General features: G+C 43.2%; 1 long non-coding RNA gene and 1 other non-coding gene across 2 annotated transcripts in view; one reads left to right on the top strand and one right to left on the bottom strand.

Moving 5' to 3' along the window:
* Positions 1-12,797, top strand: part of LOC123331988 — a 192,736-nt gene that overhangs the window by 134,321 nt on the left and 45,618 nt on the right. The gene's annotated exons all lie outside the window — the stretch shown is intronic.
* On the bottom strand, positions 2,031-2,103 carry TRNAG-CCC. Its single transcript has one exon. It is a non-coding gene; the product is annotated as a tRNA-Gly (tRNA).

The raw sequence follows: 12,797 nt of genomic DNA, 5'->3' as shown, positions 1-12,797 counted from the left end.
TACTAGCGTGTGAGATGAGTGCAATTGTGCGGTAGTTTGAGCATTCTTTGGCATTGCCTTTCTTTGGGATTGGAATGAAAACTGACCTTTTCCAGTCCTGTGGCCACTGCTGAGTTTTCCAAATGTGCTGGCATATTGAGTGCAGCACTTTCACAGCATCATCTTTCAGGATTTGGAATAGCTCAACTGGAATTCCATCACCTCCCCTAGCTTTATTCGTAGTGATGCTTTCTAAGGCCCACTTGACTTCACATTCCAGGATGTCTGGCTCTAGGTGAGTGATCACACCATTGTGATTATCTGGGTCATGAAGATCTTTTTTGTACAGTTCTTCCATGTATTCTTGCCATCTCTTCTTAATATCTTCTGCTTCTGTTAGGTCCATACCATTTCTGTCCTTTATCGAGCCCATCTTTGCATGAAATGTTCCCTTGGTATCTCTAATTTTCTTGAAGAGATCTCTAGTCTTTCCCATTCTGTTGTTTTCCTCTATTTCTTTGCATTGATCACTGAAGAAGGCTTTCTTATCTCTTCTTGCTATTCTTTGAAACTCTGCATTCAGATGTTTATATCTTTCCTTTTCTCCTTTGCTTTTCATTTCTCTTCTTTTCACAGCTAAATGTAAGGCCTCCCCAGACAGCCATTTTGCTTTTTTTGCATTTCTTTTCCATGGGGATGGTCTTGATCCCTGTCTCTTGTACAATGTCACGAACCTCATTCCATAGTTCATCAGGCAGTCTATCTATCAGATCTAGGCCCTTAAATCTATTTCTCACTTCCACTGTATAATCATAAGGGATTTGATTTAGGTCATACCTGAATGGTCTAGTGGTTTTCCCTACTTTCTTCAATTTAAGTCTGAATTTGGCAATAAGGAGTTCATGGTCTGAGCCACAGTCAGCTCCTGGTCTTGTTTTTGCTGACTGTATAGAGCTTCTCCATCTGCAAAGAATATAATCAATCTGATTTCGGTGTTGACCATCTGGTGATGTCCATGTACAGAGTCTGCTAAGAAAGCAGATAATGGAGCTCTCACCTATCTGGGAATCAGGATAGGGGTTTACAGTGGAAAATATACTTAAACTGAGAGTTTCATAATGAGAGTTTTCTATGTCGGGTATGGGCAGAGGATTGGAGGGAAGAATTAGAATGTGAAATACCCAGGTAAGAATTTTGAGTCTTATACTAAGAGCAGTTGGAAGAAATTGAAATGCTTAAACATGAGAAGATTTGGGTTTTAAAATGATATCTTTAGTAAATTAATTGATGGAGACAAATTGCTTTTAAGGAAGCTTATATTGTTATAGCAAGTGAAGACTAATGGGGCCATGGGAATGGAGTGAAATACAGTGTCGGATGTTTAACTGTCTGGTTGGGATGTGGACATGAAGAAGGAGTATCAGAAATTATTCCTGATAAACTGTGTGGGTAGGTGGTGGGACCATCCCCAAAGAGAGGAATCCCTAGGATGGGAGAAAGAGTGCGCACATCCGGTTTGCAACATGTTAAGATGGAGATGCTTCTGCCACAAGTGGATGAAGATGGAGAGTTAAGAGTTAGGCATACAAGTCTTCTACCCGTGGCCGAGGGAGGTGCAATGGCTAAAACAGGCCAGAGAATGAATGACGTGGGTAGAAAATCGGGAGGAAGAAGAAAGGGGAGAAAAAAAGGGGATGAACTAGACTTCAAGGTGAAATAGAAGAGACAAGGGGGTTCTGAGGGAGCATTCAGAGCCTTAGGGAGACAAGCAGAAAAACTAGTGTCATGCTAGCACCATGAACAGGATGCTTCTTTTTTTTTTAATTTAAATTTATTTATTTTAATTAGAGGCTAATTAATTTACAATATTGTATTGGTTTTGCCATACATCAACATGAATCCCCATCCTGAACCCCCCCTCCCACCTCCCTCCCCATACCATCCCTCTGGGTCTTATTTATTTATTTGACTGCCCTGAGTCTTAGTTGCAGCACACGAGGTCTTTTAGTTGCATTATGCAGAATTTTGTAGTTGTAGCATGTGGGATCTAGTTCCCAGACTGGGTATTGAACCCAGGCCCCCTGCATTGGGAGTGCAGCGTCTTAGCCACTGGAGCACCAGGGAAGTCCCGAGGATGCTTTTGGAAGGGATGCATTTAATGATGCCAAGAGCTCAGGAAGGTTGGGAGCAGAAGAGTTTCTGTGGGTTTTAGCGGTTGGAGATCGTGATGACATGAGTGAAAGCTGTTTGGTGAAAGGCTTGTTGGGAAGTGAAAACATGCTGAAAGTTCAGACACGGAGTGTAGTTTAAAGGGAGAGGGAAAGGGGAGCATTTTCTGGGGATGGGAGATGGGGTCGAAATGAACTCAAAGGAGGTTTTCTTTTTGTCCAGATGAAGGAGACTCGATTGTGATCAAAACCTAATAGAAAAGTTCTTTGCTCAAAAGTCAGCTGTGTTCTAATGTTAATACTGTCTTATTCATGTGGAGAGTACTGGTCCTGCTAAATGCTAGATTAATGTTACCTGGTCCCTAATTATGAATGCAGAAAATGAGTTGACATAGTTAAATAATAGCACATACTTTTGAGTAAAAAAATTATATATTTATTTTTCTTTCAAATTCCAATTCTGCATTCATATATCCATTCACTATTCAGCAAATATTTATTGAACAGGTACTGTATGACAGACTGTGAGAGAAGCTTAGATACAGAGGTAACCAAGATCTTGTTAAGAAGAAAGAATGTAATTAGGCTAAAGTAAATAATTTATATATTATCAAAATTAATATAATACTTTTATTATAAGATTATAAAAATAAGTAAACAATGTCATTTTAAGTACAGGACAATAAATCAGGGTAAAGGTGTTGAGAGAGACAAATGACAGGGGTGGAAGCAATTGACAAGGAGTAGCCCACACTTGGCCAAATACATAATCTATTTTTTACCATTGCTTCTGACTGAGACCCAAAATAACACATTCAAACATAACCTCATGGGGACCTTAAATGAATGAATACATGCATGTATGAAAATAGACTTGTGGGCTTTTGGCATTTGAAATATGTCAGAATATTTGCAGTCTTCCCTTCCTCCCCAACCTGGTTTTGTTTTATTCATTTTGCATAAAAGTTTGCCTCTTGCTTTGGATTTAAATCTCTTGATAGGTAAGGATGCCCCAGAGGTGGCTTCTGGCTTGATTGTGCTTCTTCTACAAGGCAAGTAGTGAAATTTCTCCAGGAAGATGACTGGACCCTGAAATTGTGGAACAGCCCTAGAAATCTCAACAAAATGCAGAGGGGGCACATGACCTCTATAAATTTGGAGTGGGAATGCAGATCATGCATCTAAGCTCAGTGTTTCTGATTCTGTACATAAAGCAAAGTGGATTCTCCTGGAACTAGGCTCAAGGATGGATGTGTGCTTAATGGTGAAATTATTCAGTTAAGTAATGAATAGTAATGTGGTGGGTAGGTGAAATGCTGGAGGGGCATTTCACTTACCATAGATGGTGCAAGATTTCCTTATGCTTCATTAAAGATGGTGGTTAGCTGTAAATATACTGTTAAAGGACAGAAATGGTATGGACCTAACAGAAGCAGAAAATAGTAAGAAGAGATGGCAAGAATACACAGAAGAACTGTACAAAAAGGATCTTCATGACCCAGATAATCACGAAGGTGTGATCACTCACACTCACCTAGAGCCAGACATCCTGGAATGTGAAGTCAGGTGGGCCTTAGGAAGCATCGCTATGAACAAAGCTAGTGGAGGTGATGGAATTCCAGTTGAGCTATTTCAAATCCTGAAAGATGATGCTATGAGAGTGCTGCACTCAATATGTCAACAAATTTGGAGAACTCAGCAGTGGCCACAGGACTGGAAAAGGTCAGTTTTCATTCCAATCCCAAAGAAAGGTAATGCCAAAGAATGCTCAAACTACCGCACAATTGCACTCATCTCACACGCTAGTAAAGTAATGCTCAAAATTCTCCAAGCCAGGCTTCAGCAATACGTGAACCGTGAACTTCCTGATGTTCAAGCTGGTTTTAGAAAAGGCAGAGGAACCAGAGATCAAATTGCCAACATCCGCTGGATCATCAAAAAAGCAAGAGAGTTCCAGAAAAACATCTATTTCTGCTTTATTGACTATGCCAAAGCCTTTGACTGTGTGGATCACAATAAACTGTGGAAAATTCTGAAAGAGATGGGAATACCAGACCACCTGACCTGCCTCTTGAGAAATCTGTAGGCAGGTCAGGAAGCAACAGTTAGAACTGGACATGGAGCAACAGACTGGTTCCAAATAGGAAAAGGAGTAAGACTAAGAAGGGGTACACAGGGCACTTCAAACATCCTAGAATGTTTTTTATCTTCAGCTTGGTTGTGCATGCAGAGATGTGCATTTTATTATCCTCAGATATACTTATATATTGCATATACTTTTTGGCTATATAATTTTTCAAGATAATAAAAATTAAAAATTATGAGGATACAAATAAGTTGTAAGTGTAAGGAAATAGGCATGGAAGAAACCGAGGGACTTCCCTCATGGGCCAGTGGTTAAGACACTGCTAGGGATGTGGATTCGATCCCTGGTTGGGGACCTAAGATCCCACATACCACTAGTGTGGCAAAAAAAGAATAAAGAAACTGAACCTATTATCATACATGCATGCATGTATTCATTCATTTAAGGTCCCCATGAGGTTATGTTTGAATGTGTTATTTTGGTCTAAACCAGGAGCAATGGTGAAAAATAGACTATATAGTTGGCCAAGTGTGAGCTGCCCAAAGGGCTTCTTCATATGACTATGCCACATGTATTGAGGGTTCTCCAGTTGTTAGGGTTCCCTGATTCTGCCAGGTTCCTGCTCTGTCCAGCTGAAGTTTCACTCGGAAGACAGAGAAGAAACTACAGACACACACATTACCTTTCACTGATGGTTGGATCTCTCCCAGACCCTGAAACTGTCCAGTACAGTGGGTACCAGCGTGAGAACTGGAGGCAGGCTGCCTGGGTTTGCCTCTTGGCTCTGCCTCTAGCAGAGTAGTCAAGTTCATCTCTCTGGGCCTCTATTTTTGCCTTTGTGAAAGGAGAATATTAATAGTACTTAATGATTGAACTGTTCTGCAGAATGAATGAGGTAGTGTGTGTAAAACTGTATAACAGTGATGGCATGTGTTAATCATGTTGCTTATCATCACCATCATTTATTCTCCCTACCTTCTCTCCTTTCAAGTGTACAGCAAAATGCTCAGTTATATATATTCTTTTTCCGATTCTTTTCCATTATAGGTTATTACAGGGTATTGAATATAGTTCCCTGTGCTATACAGTAGGACCTTGTTGAGTATCTATTTTATATATACTAGTTTGTATCTGCTTATCCCAAATTCCTAATTTGTCTTCCCCTTTCCCTTTTGGTAGCCGTAAGTTTGTTTTCTATGTCTGTGGATCTATTTCTACTTTGTAAATAAGTTCATTTGTATCATTTCTTTTAGATTCCGCCTATAAGTGATATCATTCTTTGTCTTACTTCACTTCATATGATAATCTGCAGGTCCATCCATGCTGCTGCAAATGGCATTGTTTCTTTCTTTTTTCATGGCTGAGTAATGTTCCATTGTATGTATGTACCACATCTTCTTTATCCATTCCACTGTTGATGGACATTTAGGTTACTTCCATGTCTTACCTATGGTGAATAGTGCTGCTATGAACACTGGGTGCATATCTCATCATTCTCATTCTTAAAACCAATACAAAAAGTAGATCTCAGCAGTCCTTCTTTGGCTCACCATCTCTCTTCTCTTCATAGAGAGACTCTCCTAAGCCCTCTTGCAACAGTCTAGCAGCAGAGAGGCAGAGTAAGAGGGATCCATGAAGAAGAAGGGACTCTCTTTCATTCCTCCAACAAACACTTTGCTCTCTAGTATGGGGTGCAGGCCATGCTGTCAACTGGGTGACTCATGGTTCTCTCTCCATATCCCCAAGTTCTGCTTGTCCATGGAAAGTAGATTGTGATGGTTGCAAGGTATAGTAATTAAAATATGTTTAGCAGCTATAAAAAAAAAAACCTTACAAATGGTAGGATGATTCAAACACAAAAGAACTGCATTTCTCCATAAAGACAAAAAAGAAGTGTTCATAATTGGCAGGAAGCTCCCTCTCCATCTTGTGGCTCTACCATCTGTAGCACATGGCTTCCAAGTTGCTGAGCATATTTGCACAAAGTTGGCAGAGGGGAAAGCACTTAGAAGAGTGGGGAGAGAGTTTTATGGGCCTGGTCTGCATGCCACACACATCATTTCTACTTATATTCCATTGGCGACAACCCAGTCACATGACTACACCTAATAGCACAGAAGGCTGTGATTGGTAGACCAATAGGGAAGAAGATGGTGATATTTGGTGAATTGCTAGCATGGACGGGGAGAGGGGAGGATGTCATTGAATAACATATGCCTGGTACAAATCAGAATTCTGGTGGTGGAGGGAGAGGGGAATGCCTGATGACTTAGAAAATTAATTGGCAAGGCTTAGTCCCATGCACACCATATGGAAGAATATGCTGTCCTCTGAAATCTGATTTCACTGAGCAATGCTGGTAAACATGGGATTACCGAGGGTTCATCGAATCCAACAGTCTGTCCAGAGGGCACAATATTCTATGCTAGGAAATGCTGAGCATTTCATGTAGTGAGGCCTGGTAAGAGAAATTAGGATTTCAGCTGTTGCCTCACCAGAGACAGGATATAACACTCTCAATGGGGCTGAATGGCTGATGTCGTCTTGATTTGATCTGGTGCTTGCTCTGACTCCAGCCAAACCAGAAGGTCTCGGCAGCCGGATATCTTTGCATTCAGTGGAGTACAACTTTGCTAGGCATTTTGCTGCTATTCATATGTTTGAGATACATTCCATCTAGGAGCTTGTTAGAAATGCAGTGTCTTAGGCCCCACTCCAGACTTACTAAATCAGAGGAGTCTGCCTTTTAGCAAGATACCCTGGGGAATCTTATTCAACTTAATAGATCAGAAGTTCTTCAAGACACTGACTGTTTGGGTTTTTTTGGCCACTCTGCGCACCTTGTGGGATCTTAGTTCCCCAGCCTGGGATTGAACCCATGCTCTCAGCAGTGGAAGTGCAGAGTCCTAACCACTCGGCATCCAGGAAATTCTCAGGGCACTGACTCTTAAGCTTAGTTGCACATTGGCATTGCCTGGGCAACTTCAAAGATGCCAGTGCTTGGATCCACTTGCAGATTCTGTTGTAATGGGTCTGGACTAAGGCCTGGACTTTGGATTTATAAAAACTCCCCCAAGTGATGTCATTTTGCAGTGAATTTTGAGAACCTCCGCTTTAAATGGCCTACTCTTTCTCACCAAAGATTCCTCCTTGATCAGTGCGAGTGCTTCTTGAATGGATTGTTCTAATGCGTGTTTGATGGCCAATCCAACGGCCCAGATCCATTCACCTTAAACTGAGAAAGACAAGGGGTATTGTGTAGGTCTTGGTCAGCAGAGCAGCAGCTGACCAGGATGTCACAGCTAGGGGCTGTGCTCTTGCAGAAGGCCTGGGCTGCTGAACAATGAATGTGTTTTTTCCCCTAAAGGCCACTGCAGGTACCTACCACCACCACCTTCTTCCTGGCTGGCATGGGCTTGGATAGAAAGGAAAAAAAAAAAGAGTTTCACATAAGTGTTTTCTGTTCCCCTGTATCATTTTCTCAGAACACATTAGTTGATATAATGTTCTGATTTTGAGACAGTTTTCAAACTGTATTTCAGTTTGGAATCTGCACAGAAATAGATAACTTTACTGGCATTCCCTCCCGCCCCCCACCATTTCTTGAAAGATCCCAAGACTGCCAGAAGACATCCCTTCCTTTCATTGCACACTCTGCCCCAATCCCATCATATGCTTAATAAACAGTGAAAGAGTAAAGCTGGGTCACTCATGTCTGCTTGATAAAAATGAAAAATGTACCAGATTGCTCTCAGTGTATAAAACATGGCCTACATTTCTCCTTAGGTTGTGTTGACCTGTGTTTATTTCTGTTCACTGTCGGCCAGCAAAGCCTAGAGCAGTGGTTAGCCTGTAGACTCAAAGCCTGTATCATCCTTGTCCCCTGAGAACTTGCTAGAAATGCTAATTCCACAGTCCACTCCAGGTGTTTTAGCAAGCCCTCCAGGAGCTGATCCTGATGCATGCTCAAGTTTGAGAAAAGCTGGCCTAAAGATTGACTTCAACTCAATAAGCAAACAGACTATACTCTGCCATCTTCTGTCTTGATAAGTTTTTCAAACTTTATCAACTTCAGTTTCCTTAGCTATAAAGTAGCAATAATAATAATACCTAATCTGTGGAGTTGATGTGAGTTTTCCATGTGTCAGTGCAAGGAAAGTAATTTGCAGGCAGAAAGTCAATGTCCTATGAATGTTAATCATCGTTTGCTGTTGTTCACTTATAGACTTTTGCATTAAGTGTCATTTATGTATTTGTCAACAGTTGTAAGTATATTGCACACGCCAGTGGAGTTGTCTTAGGTAATGTAGGTGCCAGTTGGGCCAAAGCCCTACATTCAACCCCAAGGAGTTCTTTTTTTTTTTTCTTTTTTTTAGTATTTGTTTATTTGGCTGTGCTAGGTCTTAGTTGCAGCACATAGGATCTAGTTCCCTGACCAGGGATTGAACCCGGGCCCCCTGCACTGGGAGTGCAGTCAACCACTGGACCACCAGGGAAATCCTGATATAAAGGAAGAGTCAGGACAAGCAGAGAGTTCCTAACGGGAGTAAATCAGGGCCTAGATGCTATGCTCTTCAGGAATCTAGGGCAGGGAAGGGAGGAGAACGGAGTGTTTGGCTATGTGGTATACATGTTGGTGAGAAATGTGAAAGAGAGAAGGACATGCCCCCCCTCTCCAAATATGCCTCTTTGGCATACAGATTATTCTGAGCTGATTATTGTTAAGAAACAGCCTATACAGGAGTAGCTCTGAAAACAGAATAGAAGTTACCCTTTTGTTGTAAGTGAGATCTCCATTTGTAAGGGCTTCCCAGGTGGCTCAGTGGTAAAGAATGCCTGCCAACACAGGAGATAAAGGAAATGCAGTTCGATATTTGGGTCAGGAAGATCCCCTGGAGAAGGAAATGGCAACCCACTGTGGTGTTCTTGCCTGGAGAATCCCATGGACAGAGGAGCCTAGTGGCTGCAGTCCATGGGGTCGCAAAGAGTCAGACTTGACTGAACATGCATGCACATTCCGTCTCTGTACCAGGAAGAGAGGAGGATGATTCTTAATGTCTAGAAATTCTACCTGTGGTAAAGGTATCAATTTAAATCTGGTTAACATTCTTACCCTTGTTTACTGTGCTTTGCCTGCAAACCTCACCTGAACCCACTTCCCTCCACCCAGCATCTTTTGTCTTTAGCTGAAGATGGTATTTACAGTGGTGACTTGGACCTTTTGGGGGAGATACTGAGTTCTGCTAGGGCTTCCCTGGTGGCTCAGATGGTAAAGAATCAGCCAGAAATGCAGGAGACCCAGGTTCGATCCCTGAGTCAGGAAGATCCCCTGGGGAAGGAAATGGCAACCCACTCCAGCATTCTTGCCTGGAGAATTCCATGGACAGAGGAGCCTGGCCAGCTGCAGTTCAGGGAGTCGCGAAGAGTCAGACATGACTAACACTTCACTTTTCAGTTCCGCTGGGTCTCTCCCACACGTGCAGGAGGTATTCATGTTGTTAAACTTCTGTTCTTCTGTCTTTGATTATGGGGATCTCAGCCAAGTACCTGGAAAGGTAGAGGGAAAATGATTTTTCCCTGCTACAAACACAACTTAGAGTCTGGAAGCGCGAATTCCAATCCCAAGTGGGCTCCACCTGGCTATGAGACTCCAGGGCACATCCCTCATGTCTTGGCGTTGTCTTCTTAACCACAAAATGATGGGGTTATCCAAGAGCAGTCCCAGCTTTCCTCCTGCTGTAGATACCTTGGTTTTAAAAATAAAAACCAAGGAACCCAGTGTTGTTGTAACCAGTTAAATGATCCGTCTGAAAAACAGACATGTATATGGATCGAGAATACAAAAATGTATATTTTTATATTCAAAATGGGGACTGACGTATAATAAAGAATTGGTTGGCCTTTGTCTCTGTAGCTCCTGGGAGGGAAATGTTAAATCCTTGGAATTTCCTGAGTTATAGAAAGTGAGCGTTAGTCATTCAGTCGTGTCCAACTCTTTGCGACCTCATAGACTGTACCCCTCTAGGCTCCTCTTTCCATGGTGTTTCCCAGGCAAGAATGCTGGAGTGGGTTGCCATTTCCTTCTCCAGGAGATCTTCCTGACCCAGAGATTGAGCAAGGTCTCCTGCATTGCAGGTGGATTCTTTACAGTCTGAACAACCAGGGAAGCCCCAAATGATAGAAGGATTATTATTCATGGTGGGTCCTTGTACCACATCGGTGTTCATGCTAAGGAGACAACTCAGGATGGGGGCCAATCATGTGATTAGACAACCTTGTCATTAGAGGGTTGTGGCTATGAGACAGATGATGTCTCCTGGACCTCCAGGAAGGTGGCGGGGGGTGGGGGGTGTGCTGGATATTGAGTTCCATCATGTAGCCAATTATCTAGCTGATCATACCTATGTAATGAGACCTCAATACAAACTCTGAACAGTGGGCTCCAGAGAGCTTCCTGGTTAGTGAGCACCGTGTGCTGAGTTTTACATGCCCTGATTCCACTGGAAGAGGATGCAGCAGCTCTGTGTTTGAGACCCTTCTAGACCTCACCCTGCAGGTCTTTTCATTTGACCCGTCCTCACTTGTATCCTATATTAGAAAATTGCAATCATAACTATAGAGACTTCCTGAGTTCTGTGAGTCATTCTCATGAATTCTCAAGCATAAAGGAGTAGTGGGCTTCCCTGAGTAGTGGGCTTCCCTGAGTTAGTGGCCAGTTGGTCAGAAGTGCTGGTAGCTTGACGACCCCCATACTTGCAGCTGGCATCTGAAATGAGGGCGATCTCATTGGCAACTGCGCCCTTAGCCTTCTGAGTCTGCCCTACCTCCAGGCTGGCATCACAGTGGTATTGCAGGATGGTGGAGATAAAAGCTGCTGCTTCTTTCTTCCCGTGAGAGAGGGAAGGTGCTGGGCCTCCATTTGCATGTCTACAGGCAATAATTACTTTGCTATCAATTATCTCCAGCTTACAGAGTTGTTAAATAGCTTTCAGAGACTCAGAATGAGGTCACAGGGAAGGGTGAACTATAGACAGTGCGTAGCATCCCACTGAAGCACTGACTTTTCTTTACATGCTTTCTTTACCTAAAGAAGAAATAGCACTTGAGATATCATTATATCCATTCTCCTGCATCTAGGAGAGTCTAACTAAAACCAGCCCTGGCTGCCCAATAAACAATGGTCGAGTCCCAAATTTAAGTCTTCAGGGAAGACAAACTCCACTTCCACTGGCTCCTTACCCCAACATCACAAACCTCCCGAATAGGATATTCTTTCAGATGTATAGCTCACCACAAGCCCATGCACCCTGTGGACATTAATAGTCATGAGATTAGTAAATAAATAACCAACACCCTCCTGCTCCTTCCCTGAAGGCTGGTCTGTCTTCCATATAAAAGATGAGCATCTCATCCACAAAATAACATTCCTTCATCTTCTGAGTCTCTCACCGTGCCCTCCCCGCCTCCAACTCCATCCCACACACACTCTGCTTTCTGCGTGTGGGGTTTGGTATTTCCCTTTATGCTCCCACCAGTGTTTTAATGGTATTTTTCTTGTTTGACATTCAGCTGCTATTTAGTATATGAAACCAGAAGTGGCTGTCACACCAGTCACGTCCTGGGCAGCCACAGTCAGCACCTTCCATGTGACTCCTAGTCCTGTGCTCACTTGACCTACTGGAGACCTAGATATTTACAAAGAGGTACTTGGGTATGAGTGCTCAGAGTCACGTGTAAGTCATCCTTTATGGTTAAACATCCCCAGCATCATCCTCAAAGCAGTGACTCTCAGAACATGACCACTGGCCCATTGGAGTCCTCTGAGAACTGATTGGAGATGGAGATTCTCGACCCTCTCACAGCCCTGCAGGACCAGAGACATGGAAACGCTGGGGGGTGGGGGCGTTCTTCACAGGCTCCCCAGGGGATTCTGATGCAGGCTGAAGTGTGAAAACCACTTGTACAGAATTGTATTTTTACTGGAATTTGAAACTCAGTCTGGAAAAGCCAGTGGGCTTAATGAAACACAACTGCTTCTCGTCTCTCTTTCTGGCCGTGACCTGGAGAGACAGCTCTGCTGGCAGAATCTGCTGCGCTTCCCTAACAGAGTGGTTTTCTTCTCCCTGGCTGAGTCATCTCTTCACCCCCAGACTGCCCTTGGTGTGGGAAGAGGACCATGTCTCACCAGGGGGTTGTTGACAAATAGCAGTTTCCCTTCTAACCCACAATTTTCTTGAGTCCGTATCTCCATCTGCATGTGGCGAGAACTCCCAGGGGGCTCAGCCAGGCCAAACCACCACCGTGTCTCCCAGATGTTTTGTATGTTCACTTCCAGATGGCTCAGCCTAAGAAAATCTGAGGCCACAAGCTTTCCTCCCGCTTGTCTGCCTTCAGCCATGGTTCAGAAGGCTCCTGTTACATACTGTTCCTTGCTTTTCACATTCCATCCCACTCGGCATGACTCATCATCTGGCATGCATCCCTTTCAGCCAGAGGATGGACTTTTCACCACAGAACAAAGCATCCACTTCTCTCTTCTGACATTTATTTAAACTCCTCTTCCA

This window comes from Bubalus bubalis, chromosome X (assembly GCF_019923935.1).
Source record: "Bubalus bubalis isolate 160015118507 breed Murrah chromosome X, NDDB_SH_1, whole genome shotgun sequence".
NCBI classification, from domain to species: Eukaryota; Metazoa; Chordata; class Mammalia; order Artiodactyla; family Bovidae; genus Bubalus; species Bubalus bubalis.
The sequence above is the reverse complement of the archived record's forward strand: the minus strand, read 5'-3'. Positions and strand labels throughout refer to the sequence as shown.